This window comes from Balaenoptera ricei, chromosome 9 (genome assembly GCF_028023285.1).
Source record: "Balaenoptera ricei isolate mBalRic1 chromosome 9, mBalRic1.hap2, whole genome shotgun sequence".
NCBI lineage: Eukaryota > Metazoa > Chordata > Mammalia > Artiodactyla > Balaenopteridae > Balaenoptera > Balaenoptera ricei.
In genome coordinates, this window is record NC_082647.1 from 96,775,393 (window position 1) to 96,801,291 (window position 25,899).

General features: G+C 40.6%; 1 long non-coding RNA gene across 2 annotated transcripts in view; it reads left to right on the forward strand.

Annotated features, from left to right (window-relative positions):
* Window positions 1-25,899, forward strand: part of LOC132372096 (uncharacterized) — a 113,919-nt gene that overhangs the window by 59,350 nt on the left and 28,670 nt on the right. The window contains exons 3-4 of one of the 2 annotated variants that reach the window (XR_009505094.1): window positions 14,846-14,949; window positions 15,525-15,634. The exons of the other annotated variant lie outside the window; for it this stretch is intronic. This is a non-coding gene — a long non-coding RNA (uncharacterized LOC132372096). Of the gene's footprint in view, window positions 1-14,845; window positions 14,950-15,524; window positions 15,635-25,899 lie in introns of those variants that run through there. 2 annotated transcript variants of the gene reach the window in all.

Sequence of the window (25,899 nt, forward strand, 5' to 3'; positions counted from 1 at the left end):
TTCTTTCGGTTACAGTTGATGACAGCTTCAAATTTTCTTAGACTGACGTATATAAAATTGGATGACATTTCTTTGTTGTGCAACTAATAAACTCTTTCATCTGTTTTGAATATATTTTCCCCTTGAAGTCTGAATACATGCCTAGGCTCTGTCTAAACACAAATTGTTTGAACAAAGAGGAAAAAGATCTAATTTAAGAAATCATTGTCCCTGAATGGCACTAAAATCTCGTTTGTTTGAATTTCTTCACTTTTCTTTTCCCAAACAATTGTTTAGTACAAAAAAAAAAAAAAAATCGGGAATTTAATTGAATGAATGCAATATCATTTAAGTAATAACATTCTCTTAGGCTGTATAATAGGTCAACTAGAATTCTACTCTGCTGCTAATATTTTCAGCTCAGTCAGTATTCTGATTCCAATTTTGTTACTGGCTAAGCAAGACGTCAGGTGGTATCCAGTCACACCCCGCACTTTTTAAAGTGAAACTGGGAAATCTGAAATTCTTTTGAGGAAGTTGGTAGCAGCATGAGTTGCCTTTCTTGGAGGTTAGGAGAAACATCAAAAGTGAAGAGAGAGGGTGTCGGGTGGAGAAATAGTGATGCCCAGAGAGAGGGCAGAGTTCTACAGGCTGCAGGAATGAGCAAGGAGCCTGGGAGTCCCTGCAAGAGGAGCGAGTTCCTTTAACATTGGAGCACAGTTCTCGGGGTGTGGTCCCCAACCAGCAGCAGCGGCGCCTGGGAGCTCATTAGAAATGCAGATTCTAGGGCTTCCCTGGTGGCGCAGTGGTTGAGAATCTGCCTGCTAATGCAGGGGACACGAGTTCGAGCCCTGGTCTGGGAAGATCCCACATGCCACGGAGCGGCTGGGCCCGTGAGCCACAACTACTGAGCCTGCGCATCTGGAGCCTGTGCCCCGCAACGGGAGGGGCCGCGATAGTGAAAGGCCCGCGCACCGCGATGAAGAGTGGCCCCCGCTTGCCGCAACTAGAGAAAGCCCTCGCACGAACTGAAGACCCAACACAGCCAAAAATAAATATAAATAAATAAAGTAGCTATAAAATTAAAAAAAAAAAAAGAAATGCAGATTCTAGGCCCTTACCCCAGACCATCAGAAACTCTGGGGTCAGGGCCCAGCCATCTGGGTTTTAACAAGACCCCCATGATTCGGAAGCACACTCAGGTTTGACACCTGATTTAGAGGGAGGTGGAACACCGCTGTGCACGTGAAAAGGTTCTATTAAGAACATCATTACTGACATTTTTCTTTAATGTATTTTAGGCGATACTGCACAGGCGATATATTTTTCTAAAGCAAACCAATTTATCTGGCTTTTTTTTTTTCTCATGGTTAGTATGGGGAGACAAGTGACATCGTCTACCATGATTGGGTGCTAAATAGGATACATTTTAAGGATGGGTGTAGAGGGAACATTCTCAAGTCTCAGTATGGTTCATTAGCCAGAGAAACATGATAGGCTGTCTTCCTGCTAAAATTATACAAGTCATTATCAAATTTTCACATCATTTGTATATAGATAGTATTTTCATTCAATTGGCATTGCAAACAAAAAAAAATCAAATTTTGGGTAGTATATAATTTTATTTTATCGTTTGCCATTAACTGAGCTAAACTTATTTTTATTTTAACTTTCCTTTTTTTTTTTCAAGCTTTTCCTTCTGTGTTCGTGCTTGGGGTGTTAATAGCATGTCAAACTAATTGCACTTCTCATGGTCTAATTCTATTCACTGTCATTTTTGGCAGTAAAATTCTGCGCTTGGCATGCTCTCACACTGACACCGGCTTGCTAAATTAGCTGAGCAGAATCTCAGAATGCTAGAATAAATCCAGGCAGAAAAAAATCCAAAAATATCATCAAGGATCATATAGGACATTTAAGAATTCTGGTCGGCTTACGTGTCCATTCCAGGGAAAGCTTGTTCTGTTGATCTCACCCTTGCCACTCTGGTTTTATTGATGATGTTTGCTTTCAGCATGTATGTTAATGTATTAGTGAAGGGTTCTGTGGGCTGCACACGACATGACAGAAAGCCAACTCAAACTGATTTCTGCAAAAGGAGGCTATATTGCCTCTCATAACTGAAAAGACCAGGAAGGTTCTGACTTCAGGCATGGCTGGCTCCAGGGACTCAAATGGTTTTGTGTCAGGCAGTCTCTAAAGTGGTTCCCAGTGATTCTTGCCTCCTGGTATTCTTGCCCTGTGTAATCCCCTTCTCTTGAGTGTGAGGTTGGACCTGGAGACTTGCTTCTAACAAATAGAATATGGCAAAAGTGACAGGATGCCATTTCCCAGATTGGGGCACAAAAGGGCTGACTTCTGTCTTGTTTGCTGTTGGTCACTCGTGCTTTCCCAGAGTGCTCCAACTGGGGCAGTCAAGCTGCCGTGTTGTGAGTAGCACTGTGGGGTGGCCCAGGTGGCAAGAAATGGATGTTTCCAGCCCTCAGCTAGCAAGAACCTGAGGCCTGCCAACGGCTGTGTGAGTGAGCTTGGAAGTGGGTCCTCTGAGACTGGTGGACGGCCATGTAAGTGGAGCCCTTCCCCCAGGGGGGCCTTGAGAAGACTGTAGTCCTGGTCAATATCTTGACTGCAGCCTTGTGAGATCCCGAGTCAGAACCACCCAGCTAAGCACCCCTGCATTCCTGACCCACAGCTACTGTGAGATGATAAACGTGTGTTGGGGTAATTGTTACACAGCAATAGATAACAAGTACAGATGTCACTCACCCTAGGAATCTCTCTTCAACCCCAAGCAATGCTCTCCTCTGTGAGTGAGGCCTTTGTTACCAAGCAGACCTTCCTCATGAGGTGGCAGAATGGCAGCTGGTAGCTCCAGGCTCATAGCCCAGCTCCCTCAAAGGGTAAGTGACTTTCTCCCTTGCAGTGGATAAAGAAAAATCCCTGGGATTCAGTCTCATGAACCTGACTTAAGTTGCTTCTTGCCGGAGCATTTAGCATTCATGTTTCTTATGCTGCTCCCTCCGGTGGTTTGGAAATATCTGAATAGTAGTTGTACCTGGAGGGTTCAGCTCCCCACTTTGAGCCTCTCTGAGTTCTTACTTAGGCCAAAGTGACCCTAGAGTTCTGTCGGCTCGTTCTTGGCCATAGGTGAACCTTGACTAAAGTCTAGGTGGTGGGACAGAGTGGGCACAGATGACTGAGATGAGGCAGCGGTCAGTGTCTCCAGAAGATGTCAGGTTATTTATTGACTGTGATCTATGAATAGTCATTATATGACTATTAAGGTGGTCATAGTTTTCATCTTCTATCTTCATGACCGGCTGTTGATTAGTTTATAGCAGCCTTCTGGGCCCAGTGATTGGTTCTACTCCAGAAATCATACCACATAGGCATGTGCCACGTGTTGAGAGTGTCTGCTCTAGGAGTTCTCTTCCCAGTGTCCTCACTGCTGGACCACTCTCCAGCTTGGCCTGTCTCTGGCCACCCTCCAGTTGGAAGTGGTAGGATGTCACAGGCAAGGGCCAGGGCTTTACATTTAGAGACCTGGGCTTGAGTCCTGGCTTGACTTTTTACAAGCTGTGCAGACTTGACCTCTCTGAGCTGTAGTTTCTAAAATGGGGATTTTAGTACCTGCCTCATAATATAACTATTAAGTGGCACAAAACTTACTCTATTGTGAGTGTGTGTGTGTGTAGTCAGTCCCTGGAACATAGTAAATGCCTCATAAATCATCAATAGAAATATCATTTCAGTGTTCTTCTTCAAATGCAGAAACCAAATCTGAACTTGGCACTTCATATAATAATCTAATTAATCAGCTCACCCTCTTCTGAACTCTTCTAACAGTATAGCTTAGTCTGCAATACAGACTTTGAGGTGGGGGCGTTGCCACATCATGCCATTGACTCAAAGTGATCTTATAATGAACAAAACCCCTCCCACTTCCGTTTTACATGAACTGCTGATAAACCACATCCTTACTATTCTGAACTCAACCATTGAACACTGATGCCTCTAACATTCTGCTTTGTCACTTGTGCACACATCCATGTTATCTGTCCAGTGTTTTTGAATCTTTTTCTTTGTCCAGCAAATCAGTTGGATGTGCAGTGTGTTGAAGAGTTTATCCACTGGGTGAGCAGGCCATCCATCCTGTCCCCCAAGATGTTGAGAGAGCCCATTCTAGATCCCCTTCGGCTGAGTAATCAACCTGAACTCTTCGTTTATTTATCTGGCTGTGGATGCTCCTAATTTTTCTAATTGTCAACCCACATGGCTTCATACAGTCCAGCTGGATGCCATAAAAGCCTTTTTCAAGTACTTTCTTAAAATTCATAGTCTGTGTGTGATCTATACATTATTATACCTTTATCAAAAAAGAAAATGAAAGGTTTTGTTACTTCCATATCGTAGCTGTATCTCTATCAGGCAGAAGCCCCAAGAGGCAGGTTCCTTTATAACTTGTAAATTATACTATTGCTAACGTGTAAGAGTTCCTGCTATTCCATATTTTTGCCAACACTTGATATTATCAGAAGTAACTTTGTCAATTTTCTGAGGGTTAAATTGTATCTTATGGTTTTTATAATTAGAAACCCCCAATTACTACTGAGATTGAGCATGTTTCCATATTTATTGACAGTTTGGGTTATGGTTTTCTTTGCCAGTTTGTACTATTTGATCATTTTTCTGAACTTTGATTTTTTAAATTTAATAATATATCTCAGACCTTTCTATACACGTGCATGTGTAGAGTGTGTCAACAAAAAAATCAAATAATAGTCAAGCTAAGAAGAAAGAAAAGAGAATTTTATTTGAGCCAAACTGAGGATTACAACCCAGGAAGCAGATTCTCAGAAGTTCTGAGAACTGCTCTATTGATCAGGAGTTAGAGATGCAGTTTTATACATTTTTGAGACAAAGAATTTATGTGTCATATTGACAGGTTAGCACTGTGCACACAGGTCCTCAAAGATTTTTTTTTTTTTTTTGTCAGTTATGTATGTATAGATCAAGCCTTTGGTCAATGCGACCCCTTGTATGAGATGAAAAAGAAATATTAATCTTAGAATTACAATGCTGGCATCTGAAGAAAGGGACCAATTTTTCTCAAAGGTTGACTTCATCCTCCTGCTTTGAGGAGGTCTGGTTAATGTATAATGTAGATGTATTATACATTGCACATTGGGAAAGGCCTACCACAAAGGGCGTATGTCATTTATTCTTTTCTTTCTCTCTTAGTTTTATTGTCCTACCATAGAAAAATTTATGATTTTTCCTCATCATCTTCCCCCTTTTGATCATAAATCTTTTCATATAAAGCATTAGGTGATCAACTATTTGGTCCCTCGATGCCGGGGTGGTTGCTTACCTGCCCCAGATCATGTCCCTCAGCACTGGGCCTTGATAGCCCAACTCTTTCTTTCCTTTTCGGGGGCTATGTTAGTAGAATGCTTGGCAAGGACTTATAGTCAATTCTACATGTCCAGTTGTATCTTATATGTGCATTGTGCATGTCTAGTATCTTATATAGAATTATAGATGTGATGAGCAGTTTCAATTCATTTAAGCATTATATATATCATAGTAAATTAATCAAATGCAGTAAACAAGCATATAAATATATTGATGGAGAAAAATTTTATAGATTGTACATTTGATCAGTCATCTCAGTTTGTTGTACAGTCATTGTATGTGTGCTTTTGACACGTGTGCTTTTAAAGCAAGCAGTGATAAATGTCATGAGTAATTTGATAGCCAGGAAATGGATGACAACACATATTATACACATATTATGAAAATAACGATTGTCTGTAAAGCAGAGAGGAAAAAGTTGCCTAGTCCTGAGGGGAGCCAACTAAACAGGTCATTTAAAAGGGCAGTCTTGGGCTTCCCTGGTGGCGCAGTGGTTGAGAATCTGCCTTCCAATGCAGGGGACACGGGTTCGAGCCCTGGTCTGGGAAGATCCCACGTGCCGCGGAGCAACTAGGCCCGTGCGCCACAACTACTGAACCTGCGCGTCTGGAGCTTGTGCTCCGCAACAAGAGAGGCCGTGATAGTGAGAGGGGCCCGTGCACCGCGATGAAGAGGGGCCCCCACTTGCCGCAACTAGAGAAAGCCCTCGCACAGAGATGAAGACCCAGCACAGCCAAAAATAAATAAATAAGTAAATAAAAAATAAAAATAAAGGAATTCCTTAAAAATAAATAATAAAATAAAAGGGCAGTCTTTTTTACATCTTGTAACCATTTTGCTTTTTGGAAAATTTTTTCCAGGCATGTCTAAACCTCTCCAGAGGTGTTGACAGAAGTGCAACAAGTAGTGTGAGCAGTAGCACAAAGTCGTGTGGCCAGTAGAAAATCTAAGGCAATTCTGTTATCTAATACTACTTGGGCTAAGGAATTTAGGGATTTCTGCTGTGCTGCAGTGCTTTTTTGTGGTTTCTTCAGCCATTTGACCAATGGTGGCTGATAGATTTCTAAGCATATCCCTGTTTACATATACTCCTGTGCTAGGAACCAAGATTCCCCAAAGACTTTGCCACCAGGTATTTTGGTATCTTGCTAGCATGGATCTCTTGACCCTTTAATGGGGAGAAAAAGGAGGTCCATCTGTCTCTTGGTATATAGACAGTGGGGTAACATAATGTCCCAATAGCATAAACCTTCTACTTGCCAGCTATTTAGACATTTATGTGCCCATCATTGGTAAAATGAGTTAGTTCCAACACCACATACGAAGACAAAACCTCAGGTAGCACAAGTGATTCCTCCCAGAGTGCTTTCATTGATAGCTTCCTTAATGGGAAATTTTGTTAACATAGTATTAAACCATGGGTATTTCTTTTGCAGGCTTTCCAAAAGCTGTCTGTATGATATTTGAGGGGTTGCTGGCATAAGTGACTTGTATTTTTTTAATTTAATACATCTGTTAATCAAGTAAGGGACAGAGCGAGGGGGTTCTAGGGTAAGTTGTATCTGGTCTCTAAGAATCGAGGGTAGTGTCAGACAGGGAAGGATATACTAATGTGTTGGAAATTTGAACCTGAAAGGTTAGGCCAGAAGGAGGTTGATCTGAGTAAGTGGTAACATTAGGAACATCTGAAAAGTCAGTGACAGGAATTACAGGGGGTTTAAATTGGCCTTGTATTGACCAAGGAATTTGGTGACAGATCCAACAATCAGTTAAATTGCCCCCAGCAGCTGTACTTTGTGATAGTTTTGCCAAAGAGTTTTCTTTCCATCCTAAACATTGGCACAAAATCATGGCTAGAAATAGAACAATAACTTTCAATTTTGATAGACATTTTGATAGATAGTTTGAACTAGTAAGATAAATCTTACAGGCCTGACCTCAACTCTTGGGTTAGCTGTCTACCACTGCTGTCATCTTCTTGGTGACAAGGCTTGGTGGGGCCTTTCTTAGTTGGTGGAAGCCGGGTTAGAAACTCAGAAATAGGAGTTGCAGTCCATTCATGAGGGAGGCCTTTTTGAGGTGAGAAATGTGAATCTAAGAGCTTACTCCTTTAAGTTTTGCAACACAGGGATTTGTTAATAATACCTGATATAGTCCTTTCCAACGTGCTTGTAAACAGTCCTTTATTTTGTCTTTTCCAATGGACAAAATCTCCAGGTTGTAACTCATGGTCCTTAAGGTCTTTTTCTCCTGGGAGCTCATTGTGGAAGGAATCAGTTACTAATTTTTCATTGTCTTTAAGCGCTTTGATGAGTCCCTGACAGTAATGTAGAATATCACCTTTAAGAATCGTTGGTTCATACATTCCTTCATCTAGATGCATAAGTCACCCAGTAATTATTTCAAAAGGAGGCAATTAATGTTTACTGAAGGAGGTAGACCTAAGGTTGAGGAGTACCAAGGGCAGAGATTTTGGCCATGGAAGATTAAAAGCCTCTGAAAATTTAGCCAGTTGTGTATTTTTTTAAAATTAATTAATTAATTTATTATTTATGTTTGGCTCTGTTGGGTCTTCGCTGTTGTGCATGGGCTTTCTCTAGTTGCGGTGAGCGGGGACTACTCTTCGTTGCAGTGCGTGGGCTTCTCATTGCAGTGGCTTCTCTTGTTGCGGAGCATGGGCTCTAGGTGCCTGGGCTTCAGTAGTTGCAGCACACGGGCTCAGTAGTTGTGGCTCATGGGCTCTAGAGTGCAGGCTCAGTAGTTGTGGCGCATGGGCTTAGCCCCATGGCATGTGGGGTCTTCCCAGACCAGGGCTCGAACCCGTGTCCCCTACATTGGCAGGCGGATTCTTAACCACTGCGCCACCAGGGAAGTCCCCCAGTTGTGTTTTAATTGTGCTATTAGTCCTTTCTATTAATCCTGAGGGCTGAGGGGAATAGGCACAGTGAAAATGCTGCATTACTGGCCAAATCTTTCAAGTGGATTTAATGACCTGTCCAGTAAAATAGGTACCCTGGTCACTATGCAACTCAAAGGAATTCCTCAAACTGGAATTATTCTTTCCAGTAGTAATTTGCCTACTGTTAAGGTCATTGCTCTTCTGCAAGGAAATGCTTCCACCCAGTGTGAAAACAGGCATACCATTACCAGGATGTATTTGTAGCCTTGAGAGGAAGGCACCTGGATAAAGTCCAGTTGCCAAACTTCAAAGGGTCCCTTTAGGAGGGGAAAGTGGCCTTGAGAGCCATGAAGGGGTTTACCAGGCTTATGTTTGGGGTAGATAAAACATGGTCATAAATCTTATGAGCTATAGTGGGAGAGGGTTTCCAGATACATTGTTTTCCCCATAGTACCATTTTTTCCAGGGGCTCCGGGAATGTACCTGTTGCAGTTACGGTAATTGAGCACTTAAGGTACCATAAGCCTCGTATTTGGTCTGAACCATATTTGTGAGATGGGATCAAAAAAATCCCCCCTTTTCCTTCCAGGCCTGCTTTTCATTTTCTGAAGCTGATTCTTGTGCCTACAAAGGAAATTTCTGGACAGTTTCATCAGAGTTATGGTTGAGCAGAGGATAGTCTCAGTATTGGGAGGGAAGAAGACTTAAGGCAGCTCGTTTAGCTTCAGCATCAACCCTTCGATTCCCTTTGGCTTCTGTTTAATCAGATTTGGAATGTCCGGGTATTTTAATGATGTACAGCTGTTTGGACAATTGAATGGAGTCTAATAGTTTTGAGATTAGCTGTCCATTCGTTATTGGCTGGCCAGAAGAGATAGGAAATCCTCTCTGTTTCCATAGCATTCCAAAAACATGAGCCACTGTGAAGGCATAGTGGCTATCAGTATAAATATTGGCTCTTTGATCTTTGGTTAATTGACAAGCCCTAATCCATGCAATCAATTCAGCTTGTTGGGCTGATTTGATGTCTGGTAAATAAGAATTTTCAAGTACTTCTACTATAGATGTTATTGCATATAGAACAGATAATGTCCCTGGTCATCCTTTAAAAAGGATCCATCTGTAAACCAAATTAAATCAGGATTATCAATGGGAACTTCTTGTAAATCAGTCCTAGGAGTGAGAAGATAGTCAGCATAGGGCAGTCATGGTTGTTGTCATCTTGAGGTGCTGGAAACAAAGTTTTGGGGTTAAGACTCTTACATCCAGCCAAAGTAATATTGGGTGAAAAGAGTAACAGTACTTCATAAGAGGCCAAGTGACTCATAGAAGAGTGTTGAGTATGATGAGAATTTGAGAGATTCAACTGAGTGAGGAACATAAATAGTCAGAGGGGACTTCATTACAAGTTCTTCAGTAGCTTTGCGTAAGAGAGTGTCACTGAAACAAACCTCATACAAGGTGGGAACCCTCTTGCCACCGAATCTAGCTGCTGACTGTAATATCCAGTGGGTCAATGCTGGTCACCATGCCTCTGAGTTAATATACCCAGGCTGTTTCCTCTATCTTCATGCACAAAGGGGAAAATTGGTAGTTTATAGTTAGGATGGCCTAATGCTAAAGCCTAGGATAATGCAGATTCTAAAGCATTTATAACCTTTCTCCTTCTGTCGTCTATTCAGTTGGGTCTGGCTGGTCAGACTAAAGTAATGCATAGAGAGGTTGGGCAGTGCAGGAAAAACTAGGTACTCAATTCCCACAATTGAGTTAGACCTACAATCTGGTTAGACCTACAAATCCTCTTAGTTGTTTTTTTGTTTTGGGGAGTGAGAAAGCTAGGATTCCCTTAATTTTTTCAGAATCAATCAATAATCCTTCCTTAGATATTAAATGACCAGATTATCTCACAATTGGTAAGCAGAATTGTAGTTTGGTTTTGGACACCTTATGCCCTTTAGAAGCTAATTGTTGCAGTAGATGGATAGTGTCTCTTTGGCAGTCCTGTTCAGTTCTAGGACACAAAAGTAAACCATCTATGTATTGAATTAAAGCAAAGCCATTAGGAAAGTATACATCAGCCAAATCAGCTTTAAGTATTTGAGAAAAATAAGTAGGGCTTTCTGTATAGCCTTGTGGCATACCCACCCAGGTGTACTGACGATCAACCCATGTGAAGAGGTACTGGCTTTCTTTTTCTACTGGAATACTAAAGAATGCACTACATAGGTCTATTACTGAGAAGTAACAGGTGTCTGCTGGAATGGCTGAGAGCAGAGTGTGAGGATTAGTAGGAACCACAGGGTGGCAAAGAATCACAATAATGTTTATAGCTCCAAGGTCCTGAACAAACCTGCAGTCTTTTCCATTTGTCTTTCTTACCAGTAAAATGGGAATATTACAAGAACTGGTACAAGGAATTATAAATCCTTTCTTAAGGAATTCCTGAATATTAGGTCTTACTCCATTGAATGTCTCTGGTCTGAGTGGGTATTGTCGGATATTGGGTAGAGGCTGGGAATTATCAGTAGTTACTTTAATAGGAGTAGCCATTTTAAGTTTCCCAGTATCTGAGGAAGAAGATGATCACAATTTCTCAGGCACTTGTAATAGTAAATCATTAATTTACTCTTGATTTGTTTGAATTTTTGTTTTCATAACCATTTTTTTCACTATTTATGTTCCAATCTACAGCTATATCTTCTAAATCTAAAGTCATTTCACCTTTAGGTAAAAAGGCAGTATGGGCGTTATATGCCTCTAAAAGGTCTCGTCCTATCAGATGAGTTAGAGCACATTTTACGAAAAAGGAATACATGTCTTCTTGCAATAGTTCCTAGCTGAAAAGTTATTGGCTCTGATTAAAAAACTCTGCATAGTATATTTGCCTTTCTATCTCACTTACTTCACTTAGTATGATAATCTCTAGGTCCATCAATGTTGCTGCAAATGACATTATTTCATTCTTTTCTATGGCTGAGTAATATCCCATTGTATATATGTACCACATGTTCTTTATCCATTCATCCATTTACGACATTTGGTGAAAGACAAGTATCATATGATATCACTTATATGTGGAATCTAAAAAAATGATACAAATGGACTTATTTACAGAACAGAAATAGAGTCACAGACATAGAAAACAAACTTATGGTTACCAAAGGGGAAAGGAGGGAAGAGGGATAAATTAGGAATTTGGGATTAACAGATATACACTACTATATATATAATAGATAAACAACAAGGACCTACTGTATAGCACAGGGAACTATATTCAATATCTTGTAATAACCTATAATGGAAAAGAATCTGAAAAAGAATATATATATGTATATATGTATATGTATAACCAAATCACTTTGCTGTATACTTTTAACATTGTAAATTAACTATACTTCAATAAAAATAAATGTTCTTTAAATCATCTGTAGAAAAAAAACTGCATAAGTAAATTTGAAACGCCTGCCATTTGAATTGATTGTTTATTCTGAGGCACAGGGCAGTGAATAAGGGTAAGGTTAAGAACAGACAATGTAGCCCCCTTGTCTACAGGGTCTTAGTAGTTTCCTCTCCGATTATTTCAATTTCCCCTAAGGTATTTGTGAGGAGGAGGGGAAATGCCCTCTTGTAATCCTTGGAGCAACCCATCCCTTTGTAATTTTACCTTGTTCTAAGTCTCGCTTGAATTTGTGGCAATCTCTTTTAAGATGTCCAGATTTTTTGGGCTTCCTTGGTGGCGCAGTGGTTGAGAATCTGCCTGCCAATGCAGGGGACACGGGTTCGAGCCCTGGTCCAGGAAGATCCCACATGCTGCGGAGCAACTAAGCGCGTGCGCCACAACTACTGAGCCTGCGCTCTAGAGCCCGCGAGCCACAACTACTGAGCCTGCGAGCCACAACTACTGAGCCCATGTGCCTAGAGCCCAAGCTCCGCAACAAGAGAGGCCACCGCAATGAGAAGCCCGCGCACCGCAAGGAAGAGTAGCCCCCACTCGCCACAACTAGAGAGAGAAAAGCCCGAGCGCAGTAATGAAGACCCAATGCAGCCATAAATAAATAAATAAATAAATTTATTACAAAAAAAAAAAGTCTAGATTTTTTGGGCTTCCCTGGTGGCGCAGTGGTTGAGAATCTGCCTGCCAATGCAGGGGACATGGGTTCGAGCCCTGGTCCGGGAGGATCCCACATGCTGCGGAGCAACTAAGCCCATGCGTCACAACTATTGAGCCTGCGCTCTGGAGCCCGCGAGCCACAAGTACTGAAGCCCACGCGCCTAGAGCCCGTGCTCTGCAATGAAAGAAGCCACCGCGATGAGAAGCCTGTGCACTGCAACGAACAGTAGCCTCTGCTCCCCGCAACTAGAGAAAGCCCGCGCAAAGCAACAAAGACCCAACGCAGCCAAAAATAAATAAGTAAATAAATAAAAAATTTTTTTTAAAGTCCAGATTTTTTGCAATAAAAGCAGGTGCGGTCATTTCGCGACTGGCTGGAATTTGGGCCGGTTAGTTTTGGAGGGCTGCCAAACTGCTATAGCTGCACATTCATAATTTTGGCAGCTTTTTCCTTCTCTCCTTTCCGTAAGGTTTTAGAAAGCAATGGCTTCCGAGGCTTTTTTCTAACTTAGCCACTGTTTCTAATCATTTTTGGTTTGTTTCTTGCAGTGAAGCCATTATTTCCTCGTCTTGAGGCTGCCAGGTACCAATTAAAATATGCCTCCCATTCTGGTTGTTTGATTTTATAGCTGGCTTTTTCTAATTGAGCACGCAAATAAATCAATTTAGGTAAATCAAAAGTGCCCCATTTTGGCTATCTCCAGGACAAGTTATCTTTGGTCAAATTTTCCTATTTGGTTAAATACTTGCAACTGTCAGTCCCATGGGTATTATACATAAACCCAGCTGGTGTTCCCATAGGTGGCTGTCTGTTCCGGAGCTGTTTGGCCTTTGAAGCACAATTTCGCATTATTAATTTGGTAGCCTGATTCAGATAAGAGATATGACCTGAACACTTTTCTAAGGGCAATGTGATGGATCGGATAGGTGTTGCTTCTGAGTCTAGCTCCCCAAGGAGTTACCCTTGGGTCGATTTGACTCTCTTAGTGTCTCTGTTTCTCCTGCCCACAGTTTGAAACTGCCGTGGGTGCTTGGGGCTCCAGTGATCAGCCATTGTTATGCCCCGCTGGCAAGCGGAACTTACTTAACTTACTTAACGGCAGTAGAGGGATTCTCTGTGGAACCATTTCCTCAGGCACTTCTGCTAGGTTCTCAATCACCTGAGAATGCCTTGTGGCCGGAAGGAGCAGATGTCCCTTTTTCTTTGGAGTTGAGTAGGCTCAGTCTCTCATTTCATTAGCACACAGTTCGTTCAGACCATATATTGGCTTGTTTTCAGTTTGAGCCAAAATTAACAGAGATTAACCACCTGTTTCCCTAGGCTTCCTGCCTAGATACCCCCTAGGTCAGGTCTCTTCCTAGGAAAATGCACTGGTGCCTTTTAAGATTCTGTCTTAAGCAAAAAAACAAAAACAAAACAAACCAACCTGCCCCCGCCCTCCCCCCAAAAAAACCCCAGCTTGAATAAAATTCAGGATGTCATTTTAAAGCAATGATGTCTGGATATCAGGAGAACTCACCAAAGCACCTGAGGAGTACTAAGGAGCTGGTGGGGCTCAAAGGGCCCGTGCTGGTGTGGAGCACGGGTTCCGGGTAGACTCCGATGTCCCCTGGTGGGTGTCTCTAATATCCTGCCGATTATGCCAGGAAAATGTAGATGAAAAATCAAATAACAGTCAAGCTGAGAAGAAAGAAAAGAGAATTTTATTCGAGTCAAACGGAGGATTATAACCCAGGCAATAGATTCTCAGAAGCTCTGAGAACTGGTCCATTGATGAGGAGTTAGAGATGCAGTTTCATACATTTTTGAGACGAAGAATTTAGTCATATTGACAGGTTAGCATTGTGCACATAGTTCATCAAAGTTATTTTTTTAAGTCAGTTATGTATGTACAGAACAAGCCTTTGGTCAATGTGACCCCTTGTATAAGATGAAAAAGAAATATTAATCTTAGAATTATAATGCTGGCATCTGAAGAAAGGGACAGATTTTTCTCAAAGGTTGATTTCATCCTTCTGCTTTGAGGAGGTCTGGTTAATATATAATATAGATGCACACTGCACCTTGGGAAAGGCCCACCACAAAGGGCATGTATCATTTATTTTTTCTTTCTGTCTTAGTTTGATTGTCCTGCCATAGAAAAATTTGACTATTCCTAATCAAGTGTTTGTGTTTTGTTTATTAACAGTTGCAGAATGTCCAATTTTATGGATCGAGAATGGTTTATTTAACCACGTTCTTCTGATATTTAGGTTATTTCCCATTTTCTGTGTCGTAGTGTAAACGCTGCCCTCCTTGATGTAATTTGGTTAGTATATTCAGACAAATACTATTCTAGGAGAGAAATTGTAGATTAAAAAAAAAAAGTGTGTGCATTTTATATTTCAATGAATATTGTTAAACAAAAATGTTGCACCAGTTTATACTCTTTCCCCGACAGGCCTCTCTTGTATTGTGCCCAGGAAAGCGCTGTCTGTGCTCTTCAGCTGACGAGGCCATTTGTACAACAAGCCCATAGCACCATCATCACTTCTACCTCTGCCTGTATCCTTACCTGAGTGCTTTCCATATGAGATCATCCTTTAATCCCAGCTTTCCACGTGGCTCGGGAGAGATGATATTTTTATTTAGCAAATATTTATTCTCCCTTCCTTCCTACCCTCTCCCCACACACCTTCATGGGAAGAGTATATTTTCTTAACCCACTCATGTTGAGTTGGCCATGTGACTTGTTTTGGACAATGGAATGTGAATGAATGAGACAGAGTCTCATTTCTTGTTTCTTTTGTTTTTTTCTTGTTCCCTTTGTTTTTTAAATTGAGATATAATTGACATACAACATTCTATAAATTTAAGGCGTACAGCATGTTGATTTGATACATTTATATATTGCAATATGATTATTAAGTAGCTTCAGGTAGCATCTCAATCGCCTGATATACTTTTCATTTCTTTATTGTGGTGAGAACAATTAACATCTAGTCTCTTAGGAACCTTGAGGTTTATAATAAAATATTGTTGACTATAATCATTGTGCAGTGCATTAGATCTCCAGAAATTATTTATCTACTGGTTGCAAGTTTGTACCCTTAAACATCTCCTTGACTCCTGGTTACCAGCTGTTTTGTGCTGGTCTCAGCCTATCAGTAACCAACGTTGTAGCTGGCCTGGTCCACTGTGGTTCTTGTGATTTCAAGATGCCCTTCAGCAGTAACCATAAGGAAACAACAACAACAACAAAAAAGGTTTAGGGGTGGGATAGGGAGGGTGGGAGGGAGACGCAAGAGGGAGGAGATATGGGGATATATGTATGTGTATAGCAGATTCACTTTGTTATACAGCAACAACTAACACACCATTGTAAAGCAATTATACTCCAATAAAGACGTTAAAAAAAAAAAAGGTTTATTACTTACAGGACCTGGAACTTGCACAGCAAACCTGGGGCCATACAGTGAGGTCACGGTAGTGAGAGAGAGCACCCTCACGGGACTGGGGTTCTGCTTTTATTGGGGTTGAGGGTGGGGACCAAGGGTTTCTCTGGCTCAGTCTTTATTGGTGAATTTATAACATAAGAATGGGAATTTAGCACTAGCACGGGAAGAGAAAACAACAACTGAGGTGGCCTGGCTCTTTATCTAGTCATATGCCTAGTAATGTATTTATTAGAGAGAGCCATCTTTGAAGGGGATGTGTTGGCAATCAGAGTTTGTCAGGCACTTGCATTACAAAAAAGAAAAAATAACACTGTCAGGGTTTACAGTATACCACCATTTTACTCTCTGTTTCTATGAGTTTAGCTTTTTTAGATTTTACATATAAGCGAGATCATGTAGTATTTGTCTTTGTCTGTTGAATTATTTCATTTAGCATAATGCCTTCAAGCTCTATCCATGTTGTTGCAAATGGCAGGTTTTCTTTCATTCTCATGGCTAAATATTCCATCACACACACACACGCACGCACACACACACACATACCCTGTCTTTGTCTATTTAGCTGTTGATGGACACTTAGATTGTTTCTATATCTTGGTTATTGTGAATAATGCTGCAGTGAACATGGGTGTGAAGCTCTCTCTTCAACATCTTGTTTTCATTTCCTTTGGATGTATACCTAGAGTGGGATTTCTGGATCATATATGGCAGCTTTATTTTATAAAATTTATTTTATTGAAATATAGTTGATATACAATGTTGTGTTAATTTCCACTGGAGAGCAAAGTGATTCAGTTACATATATATATATATATATATATACACACCCACACACATTCTTTTTCATATTCTTTTCCGTTATGGTTTATCACAGGATATTGAATATAGTTCCCGGTGCTATACAGTAGGATGTTATTGTTTATCCATTCTGTATATAATAGTTTGTATCTGCTAATCCCAAACTCCCAATCCATCCCTCCCCCACAGCCCCAGGCCCTTGGCAACCACAAGTCTGTACTCTATGAGTCTGTTTCTTTTTCGTGGAAAGTTAATTTGTGCCATATTTTTTTAATTGTTATTTATTTCAGGAAAAGTACTTTTTATTAAAAACATCTTTATTGGAATATAATTGCTTTACAATGTTGTGTTAGTTTCTGCTGTATAACAAAGTGAATCAGCTATACGTATACATATAACCCCATATCTCCTCCCTCTTGCGTCTCCCTCCCATCCTCCCTATCCCACCCCTCTAGGTGGTCACAAAGCACCAAGCTGATCTCCCTGTGCTATGCAGCTGCTTCCCACTAGCTATCGGTTTTACATTTGGTAGTGTATATATGTCAGTGCCACTCTCTCACTTTGTCCCAGCTTACCCTTCCCCCCTCCCTGTGTCCTCAAGTCCATTCTCTACATCTGCGTCTTTATTCCTGTCCTGCCCCTAGATTCTTCAGAACCTTTTTTTTTTTTTTTTTGTAGATTCCCTATATATGTGTTAGCATACAGTATTTGATTTTCTCTTTCTGACTTACTTCACTCTGTATGACAGACTCTAGGTCCATCCACCTCACTACAAATAACTCAATTTTGTTTCCTTTTATGGCTGAGTAATATTCCATTGTACATATGTGCCACATCTTCCTTATCCATTCATCTGTCAATGGACACTTAGGTTGCTTCCATGTCCTGGCTATTGTAAATAGTGCTGCAATGAACATTGTGGTACATGATTCTTTTTGAACTATGTTTTTTTTCAGGGTATAAACTTCCCTCTTAGAACTGCTTTTGCTGCGTCCCATAGGTGGGTCATCGTGTTTTCATTGTCATTTGTTTCTAGGTATTTTTTGATTCCCTCTTTAATTTCTTCAGTGATCTCTTGGCTATTTAGTAGTGTATTGTTTAGCCTCCATGTGTTTGTATTTTTTACAGTTTTTTTCCCGGTAATTCCTATCTAGTCTCATACTGTTGTGGTCAGAAAAGATACTTGACACAATTTCAGTTTTCTTAAAATACCAAGCCTTGATTTGTGACCCAAGATATGATCTATCCTGGAGAATGTTCCATGAGGACTTGAGAAGAAAGCGTATTCTGCTGTTTTTGGATGGAATGTCCTATAAATATCAATTAAGTCCATCTTGTTTAATGTGTCATTTAAACCTTGTGTTTCCTTATTTATTTTCATTTTGGATGATCTGTCCATTCATTGGTGAAAATGGGGTGTTAAAGTCCCTTACTATGATTGTGTTACTGTTGATTTCCCCTTTTATGGCTGTTAGTATTTGCCTTATGTATTGAGGTGCTCACATGTTGGGTGCATAAATATTTACAATTGTTATATCTTCTTCTTGGATTGATCCCTTGATCATTATGTAGTGTCCTTCTTTGTCTCTTGTAATAGTCTTTATTTTAAAGTCTATTTTGTCTGATATGAGAATTGCTACTCCAGCTTTCTTTTGATTTCCATTTGCATGGAATATCTTTTTCCATCCCCTCACTTTCAGTCTGTATGTGTCCCTAGGTCTGAAGTGGGTCTCTTGTAGACAGCATATATACGGGTCTTGTTTTTGTATCCATTCAGCCAGTCTGTGTCTTTTGGTTGGAGCATTTAATCCATTTACATTTAAGGTAATTATCGATATGTATGTTCCTATTACCATTTTCTTCATTGTTTTGGGTTTGTTATTGTAGGTCTTTTCCTTCTCTTCTGTTTCCTGCCTAGAGAAATTCCTTTAGCATTTGTTGTAAAGCTGGTTTGGTGGTGCTGGATTCTCTTAACTTTTGTTTGTCTGTAAAGGTTTTAATTTCTCCATCAAATCTGAATGAGATCCTTGCTGGGTAGAGTAATCTTGATTGTAGGTTTTCCCCTTTCATCACTTTTAATATGTCCTGCCCCTCCCTTCTGGCTTGCAGAGTTTCTGCTGAAAGATCAGCTGTTAACCTTATGGGGATTCCCTTGTATGTTATTTGTTGCTTTTCCCTTGCTGCTTTTAATATTTTTTCTTTGTATTTAATTTTTGATAGTTTGATTAATATGTGTCTTGGCATGTTTCTCCTTGGATTTATCCTGTATGGGACTCTCTGTGCTTCCTGGACTTGATGACTATTTCCTTTCCCATATTAGGGATGTTTTCAACTATAATCTCTTCACATATTTTCTCAGTCCCTTTCTTTTTCTCTTCTTCTTCTGGGATCCCTATAATTCGAATGTTGGTGTGTTTAATATTGTCCCAGAGGTCTCTGAGACTGTCCTCAATTATTTTAAATCTTTTTTCTTTATCCTGCTCTGTGATAATTATTTCCACTATTTTATCTTCCAGGTCACTTATCCGTTCTTCTGCCTCAGTTATTCTGCTATTGATTCCTTCTAGAGAATTTTTAATTTCATTTACTGTGTTGTTCATCATTGTTTGCTCTTTAGTTCTTCTAGGTCCTTAAATGTTTCTTGTATTTTCTCCATTCTATTTCCAAGATTTGGGATCATCTTTACTATCATTACTCTGAATTCTTTTTCAGGTAGACTGCCTATTTCCTCTTCATTTGTTTGGTCTGGTGGGTTTTTACTTTGCTCCTTCATTTGCTGCGTATTTATCTTCTCATTTTGCTTAACTTACTGCATTTGGGGTCTCCTTTTCGCAGGCTGCAGGTTTGTAGTTCCTGTTGTTTTTGGTGTCTGCCCCTAGTGGCTAAGGTTGGTTCAGTGGGTTGTGTAGGCTTCCTGGTGGAGGGGACTGGTGCCTGTGTTCTGGTGGATGAGGCTGGATCTTGCCTTTCTGGTGGGCAGGACCACGTCTGGTGGTGTGTTTTTGGGTGTCTGTGAACTTATTATGATTTTAGGCAGCCTCTCTGCTAATGGGTGGGGTTGTGTTCCTGTCTTGCTAGTTGTTTGGCATAGGGTGTCCAGCACTGTAGCTTGCTGGTCGTTGAGTGGAGCTGGATCTTAGCATTGAGATGGAGATCTCTGGGAGAGCTCTCGCTGATTGATCAGCTCTTGCTGATTGATATTATGAGGGGCCAGGAGGTCTCTGGTGGTCCAATGTCCTGAACTCGGCTCTCCCACCTCAGAGGCTCAGGCCTGACACCCGGCCAGAGCACCAAGACCCTGTCAGCTACATGGTGTCTATGTTTCTTGTTAGGCAAGCAACTTAACCTCTCTGGGCCTCAATGTCTGTTTCCTCATCTACAGACTGGTGTTTGACAGAGATCCTTTGCAGCTGTACTTTGAGAGATATACAGTGGTCAACCTCTCCGGAAGTGGCTCCAACTTGAGGAAAAGTACTTTTTTAAAAAAAAATGTATACAAGTATAGTTGATTTACAATGTTGTGTTTGTTTCTGCTATACAGCAAAGTGAATCAGTTATACATATATCCACTCTTTTTAAGATTCTTTCCAATATAAGTAATTAGAGAATATTGAGTAGAGTTCCCTGTGCCATACATTCGGTCCTTACTGTCTATTTGATAATTAGTACTGTGTGTATGTAAATCCCAATTTCCCAATTTATCCCTCTTTCCCTCTTCACCCAAGTAACCATAAGATTGTTTTCCACATCTGTGACTATATATCTGGGGTGCACTTGTCTTTTCTAATTATAGTTCTCTCCAGATATCTGCCCTTGAGTGGCAGTACAGGATCATATGGTACCACTGTTTTTAGGTTTTTAAGGAACCTCCATCCTGTTCTCTACAGTGGCTGTTACCAATGTGTATTCCAACCAACAGCATTGGTGTGCCCTTTTTTCCACACTCTCTCTAGCATTTACTGCTTCTAGACATTTTGATGATGGCCAGTCTGACTGGTGTGAGGCGATACCTCTTTGTAGTTTTGATTTGCATTTCTCTAATAATTAGCGATCTTGAGGATCTTTTCATGTGCTTTAAAAAAAAAAACTGTATAATTTACCACTTGAAAGTGTTTTCCTGAAGGCCTGCCCTGTTTTGTATTTGTAGTCGATTGCCTACCATAGGCCGTTTCTGAGGGCAGGCGTCATTTACAGCCCCGCAGGCCTTGTGAGTATTAAATGCCAATAAGCACCAGTTTTAATGTTGTTATGAGAAACGGCCACAAGGCAGCAGGATTTCTTCACGCCCAGCTCTGGTTACTGGGGCACCAGAGCCTTAGTGAATGAAAGTCATGTTCCTGGGTTGTAAATGAGAGTGGAATGTGCTAGAACAAACACCCAAGGGCTTGTGTCTCATTAGTTTGTCTCCCTTTCCCTTCACCCTCTCTCCCCCTCCCCCAAAGCCCAACCCCTGTGAAACTGCTACGCTGAGGGCGCTGTCATCCGTAGGTGGGACGAATCTGAGGAAGGAGGCTGGAGGTGGGAACCCCAGCATCAGGAGATGTGGGGACCAGGTGACTTCTCAGTGCTCTTCCAAACCAAAGGGTCCACCATCGTTTGGGTGCACTAGGCTTGGTTTAGCTGTGGAGGGTGGGCTTGGGTCTGGAGACTGTGGTTTCAGCCAGAGGGGACAGACACGACAGGTCCAGCAGGGACTCATTTCCTGGCACATCCTCTCCAGCTCCCTCAGCCTCAGGACAGTCCAGCCTTGGGACCCAAGCCTGCTCAGGCTCCAGGGATGTGAGAGCAGCCCGGGTCATCGAGGCCTCGGGGGAATGTTGTTAGCATTTCGTTGTATTTTTAAAATTAATGTTCATTCTGCATTGGAGCATAGTTGTTTTACAATGCTGTGTTGGTTTTAGGTGTACAGCACCTTGATTCAGGTATACATAGATGTGTATCTATTGTTTTTTGGATTCTTGGCCCATATAGGTTATTACAGGGTATTGAGTAGAGTTGCCTGTGCTATACAGTAGATCCTTGTGGATGATAGATTTTATTTATATTAGTGGGTATATGTTAATCCCAAACTCCTAATTATCCTTCCTTCCCCCCTGATGTTTCTCCTTTGGTAAGCCTAAGTTGGCTTTCTAATTCTGTGAGCCTGTTTCTGGTTTGTAACTGAGTTCCTGTGTTATCAGTTTTGAGGTTCCAATTATAATGATACCCTATGGTTTTTGTGTTTCTCTCTCTGACTTACGTCACTTAGTATGGTCATCTCTGGGTCCATTTATGTTGCTGGAAGTGGTATCATTTCATACTTCTTTATGGCTGAGTAATATTCCCTTGTGTATATATATGTACCCCATCCTCTTTATCCAGTTTTCTGTCAGTGGACTTTATTGTTGCTTTCATGCCTTGGCTATTGTAACTGGTGCTTCAGTGCACGCTTGGTTGCATGGTCTTTTCGAATTCTGGTTTTCTCCACATATACTCTTAGGGGTCGTAGTGCTGGATAATATGGTAGCTCTATTTTTAACTTAAAGGCACTTCCATAATGTTCTCTATAGTGGCTGTTACCATTTACATCCCACCAGCACCATAAAAGGTTCTCCTTTTGTCCATGCCTTCTCTACCATTTATTCATTGTAGATTTTTGATGATGGCCTTTCAGACCAGTGCACGGTGATGCCTCGTTGTAGTTTTGATTTTCCTATCTCTGATAATTGCTATGTTGAATATGTTTTCATGGGCTTTTTTTTTTTTTAGTAAACAGTGTCAGTAGAATTTACCTGTTGAAATTGTCTTCTTGAAAGTCTGCCCACTTTTCAATTATTTTCAAACACTGACCCCTCTACATTTTTTGAGGGCAGGTATCATTTATAGCCCAGCAGTCCTTGTGAATACTGAGTGCCCATAAGAAATCTTTTTAAGGTTGCTGTTGCGGGAAACGGCCACAAGGCGGCAGGATTTCCTTGGGCCCTACTCTGGTTACCCTGGCAACCGGAGCCTTAGGGGAAATCCTGTTTGGGACTTGTAAATTAGTGTGGAATGTGCGAGAATAAACACGCAAATATTGTGTCTCATTACCACATTTTAAATTAGATTAATATTTACTTTTTATTGGAGTAACATTGATATACGAAAGTTCTGTGTGTTGTAGGTATACAGAAACTTTTTCAGTTATACATACGCGTATATCTATGCATCTTCAGCTTCTTTTCGTATATAGGTTATTGCAGAGTGTTGATAGACCTCCCTTGGTATACATAGGTCCTTGTTGATTATCTGTTTTATATGTAATTGTTTGTATTTCTTCACCGTAACCTCCTAATTTATCTCTGTCCCCTCTGGTAACCATATGTTTTTTTTTCAATCTCTGAGTCTGTTTATGTTTTCTCAGTTAGTTCACTGATGTGTATTTTTAGATTCCACCTCTAAGTGATATCATATGATATTTGTCTTTGAATCTGAGTTACTTCACTGAGTATGATATCTCTCTGTTATCTATGTTCCTGCAAATGGCATTATTTCATTCTTCTACATGGTGGAGTCATATTCCATTGCGTACGTGTATCACTTATTTCCTATCTGTTCACGTGTCAATGCCATTTTGTTTGCTCCCATGTCTTGGCTATTGTAACTGGTGGTGCAGTGCACACTTGGGTGCAAATGTCTTTTCGAATTCTGGTTTTCTCTGCTTATACTCTTAGGGGTAGCAATGCCAGATCATATGGTAGCTCTATTTTTAGCTTTTAAAGGCACTTCCATAATGTCCTATATAGTGGCTCTTACCATTTACATCCCACCCTCACCATAAAAGGGTTTCCTTTTCTCCATGCCCTCTACACCATTTATTCATTGTCGATTTTTGATGATGGCCTTTCAGACCGGTGCAAGGTGATCCCTCGTTGTAGTTTGGATTTGCATGTCTCTGATAATTGCTATGTTGAGCATGTTTTCATGGGCTGTTTTTTTGTTTTTGTTTTTTTGTAAACAGTGTGTGGAGAGTTTACCTCTTCAAATTGCCTTCTTGAAAGTTTGCCCTGTTTTCAATTATTTTCCAACACTTACCCATGGATGTTTTTTGAGGGCAGGTATCATTTAGAGCCCCGAAGTCCTGAAGCGATCCTTTTCAGGTGGCATTGCAGGAAACAGCAACAAGGCAGCGGGATTTCCTTGGGTGCAATCCTGCTTACCCTGGCAACCAGTGCCATAGGGGAATTCCTGTTTGGGGCTGTTAAATTAGAGAGGAATGTGCCAGATCAAACACCCTTATCTTGCATTCCATTACCACTTCTTTTTTTTAGATTTTTATTTTTCATTGGAGTAACATCGATATAAATGCTTTGTATGTTGTAGGTATAGAGAAACTTTTTCCTTTATACATATACATATATCTATGCCTCTTCAGCTTCTTTTCCCAGATGGGTTATTAGAGAGTGTTGATAGACCTCCCTGGTATACACAGGTCCTCGTTGATTATCTATTTTATATGAAATAGTTTGTATTTGTTAATCTCAACCTAATTTATCCCTGGACCCCTTCTATCCCCTTTGGTAACCATATGTTTGTTTTCTAAGTCCCTGAGTCTGTTTATGTGTTCTCAATTTGTTCAATGGTATTTTTAGATTCCACCTACATGTGATACCACAAGATATTGGTCTTTCTGATTCTGGTTTACTTTATTTAGTATGATTATCTCTAGGTTTATCTATGTTCCTGCAAACATACTCCATTGTGTACATGTATTACATCTTCTCTATCCATTCATCTGGCTATGGACATTTTGTTTGCCTCCATGTCTTTGTAATCAAATTTACTCCGATAGAAAATACAAATTAAATCAAAAAAACAAACGAGAAGCAATGAGACATAAGCTTTTGTGGGTTTGTCCTGGCACATTCCACTCTAATTGACAACCTAGGAACACGACTTCCCGGAAGGCTCTGTTGCCCTAGTAAACAGAGTTGGGAATGTAGAAATCCTGCCGCCTTGTGGCTGTTTCCTGCAACAGCAGCTTTAAAACCAGTGCTTAATGGTCACTTAATATTCACAAAGATTGCAGGGCTGTAAATGACAACTGCGCTCAAAAAATATCCTACGGTCAGGAATCGACAAAAAAGTTCAAAACAGGACAAACATTGAAGAAAACAATTTCAAGAGGTAAATTTTACTCAGTCTTTACAGAAAAAAAATGGGACTCGGAAAATTGCTCAAAATCACAAATCCAAATAACAGAGAGGCATCACCACACACCAGTCAGAATAGACATTAGCAAAGAAGTCTACAAACAATACATGCTGAAGGTGTGGAGAAATGTGTACCCTCTATAGTGTCAGTGGTATGTAAACTGGTAACAGCCACTAAGGAGAACAGAATGGAGGTGCCGTTAAAAGGTAAAAATTGAGCTACCATATGATCTGGCTGACCCACTACTGGGCCTCTCAGCCGAGAAGACCAGAATCGAGAAGACACAATCACCCAAATGTCCACCGCAGCAAGATATACAATAACCAAGACATGGAAGCAACCAAAATGTCCATCGACACATGAATGGACAAAGAGGAGGTGGTACATGTACACAATGGAATATTAGCCACAAGAAAGGATGAAACAGTGCCCTTTGCAGCACCATAGACGAGCCTAGAGATAATCATAGTACATGAAATAAGTCAGAAAGAGAAAGACAGATATTCTATGACAACATTTATAGGTGTTATCTAAGAATTCATACCAGTGAACAAATTACCACAGAGAAAAACACTCACAGACATAAAAGACAAACTTACGGTTAACCAAAAGGAAAGGTGGGAGAAGTTGATAAATTAGAATACTGGGGTTAACATACATATACTAAAATGTATAAAATATATAATCACGAAAGACCACCATGTACCAAGGAAGGTCTACTCAACACTCTGTAATAACCTACATGGGAACAAGATCAGAGGATGAATAGATAATGTATATGTATAAATGAACCAGATTCTGTATACCTAGAACAAACACAGGATTGTTATCAAATTTACTCTGATAGAAAATACAAATTAAATTAAAAAAACAAACGAGAAGTAATGAGACATAAGCTCTTGCGTTTGTCCTGGCCCATTCCACTCTAATGGACAACCTAGCAACAGGACTTCGAGGAAAGCTCTGTTGCCCTAGTAACCAGAGTTGGGAATGTAGAAGTCCTGCCACCTTGAGGGTGTTTCCCGCAACAGCGCTTTAAACCCAGTGCAAATGGTCACTTAACATTCACAAGGACTGCAGGGCTGTA